This window comes from Elephantulus edwardii, unplaced genomic scaffold (assembly GCF_000299155.1).
Source record: "Elephantulus edwardii isolate Elephantulus edwardi_28Jun2011 unplaced genomic scaffold, EleEdw1.0 scaffold00134, whole genome shotgun sequence".
Lineage (NCBI taxonomy): Eukaryota > Metazoa > Chordata > Mammalia > Macroscelidea > Macroscelididae > Elephantulus > Elephantulus edwardii.
This window is the reverse complement of record NW_006399884.1, coordinates 1,449,235-1,450,718: the sequence shown is the minus strand read 5'-3', so window position 1 is coordinate 1,450,718 and position 1,484 is coordinate 1,449,235. Positions and strand designations below refer to the sequence as shown.

Sequence of the window (1,484 nt, the reverse complement as noted above, 5' to 3'; positions counted from 1 at the left end):
CCGCTCCTGCTTCCAGGCTTGATTTAGTCGGGAAGCTCCAGCCAAATAACAATTATGACAAATAGCAGAAAGAATTAAGGAATGCTGTACTTGTGATGCATACAAAACAGCAACATTTGGAGTTGAACATAATTAAAGAAATATCTCAAACACTTTCAAAATACTGTAGTAGCCAATATATAAGAGGCATGCCTTAGGTGGGCATAGGAATGCAGTTTAGAAAAGAAGGGGGGGGGGAATCACATGGAAACTATTCAATTTCTTTAAAATCACTGAGCAAGAAAAGCAACATTGATCTTCACATACTGATTTTACACAATTTCTATACAGTACCTTGACTTAAATCCAAGAGCAAAAGTTAAGACTCTCCTCCTCTATTTTTGGTAAACAACTGCATGGTAAACTTGGATGACTTTCCCCCTGGATTTTACCTGTGAGTAGCCTTTTACATTTTTTATTTAAAAGAGGGCAGGTTTGGCACTTTTATACTGATGTCACCAATTAATTTTGGTAATATTTGGTTAATATTTCTTGAGATCTCAGGAAGATTCATATTATTTACAGCTGATACAGCACGGGCTGGAGCTCCGGCTAAGCCAGCCTCAGATTTCTCCGGTTTATTTTGTGCATCAACTTGTGTAACAGTCTCATTCATGTTGGTCTCTAATACCATTTCCCCCATCACCATTTCTGCAAGAATATTGTGAACCTTGTCTACATGGAAAATTAAATCCAGTTCACAGACATTTTCAAAACACTTGTCTAACATTTCCACAAATACTTGAATTAGATCTAAAATGCCAAGTTCACTTTCTGAAGAATCCACACAGAAGACAAAATATAATGTTGCATAATGTCTATAAATCAGTTTGCTGTCGGATCCTCCTATTAACAATCCTCCTTCTAGGAAATTACAAACATTTTCATCTCTTTTCGATACCAAATGGAATGTTTTCCTGATGATTTGTTGTTGTGTATCTTCACTGTAAGGCTGGTAGAACTTGGAGAGCTGCAGCTTCCCATGGTTGTTGAAAATGAGAATCGCCTTGATCATGGCTGGGCTGGGCCGACCGGGTGGGCGCTGGGGCTCTATTTCTATTTTTAATTATACTTTTATTATAATCTTGACAAATAAATGAAGAGCAAAGACTGAAGTAGCTCAAGCTTACTGGTGTCTGAAAGGTTTTTCCTACACCAGTGAACACTCCCCTTCTGGCTCCCCGCACCAACACCAAAAAAACAGAAGGGGAGGGAAGAAGAGAGAAGAAGCTTGCATATCTACTAGAAGAAATTCGAACGTCTATCCACTCACATACTTTGGGCACATTGTCAGGAGGGGCCCCCCTTTGGAAAAGGACATTATGTTTGGAAAGGTCAAGAATCAGCAAAAAAGAAAAAGACTCTCAACAAGACAAATTGACACAACGATAGTAACAAAGGTTTATGAATATTAGAGATGTTGAGGAAAGCACAGGATAGGGTGA

General features: G+C 38.6%; 1 pseudogene; it reads right to left on the bottom strand.

The window, feature by feature from the left end:
- Positions 1-454: 454 nt before the first annotated feature.
- LOC102864358 lies at positions 455-1,054 on the bottom strand (annotated as a pseudogene).
- Positions 1,055-1,484: the final 430 nt, after the last annotated feature.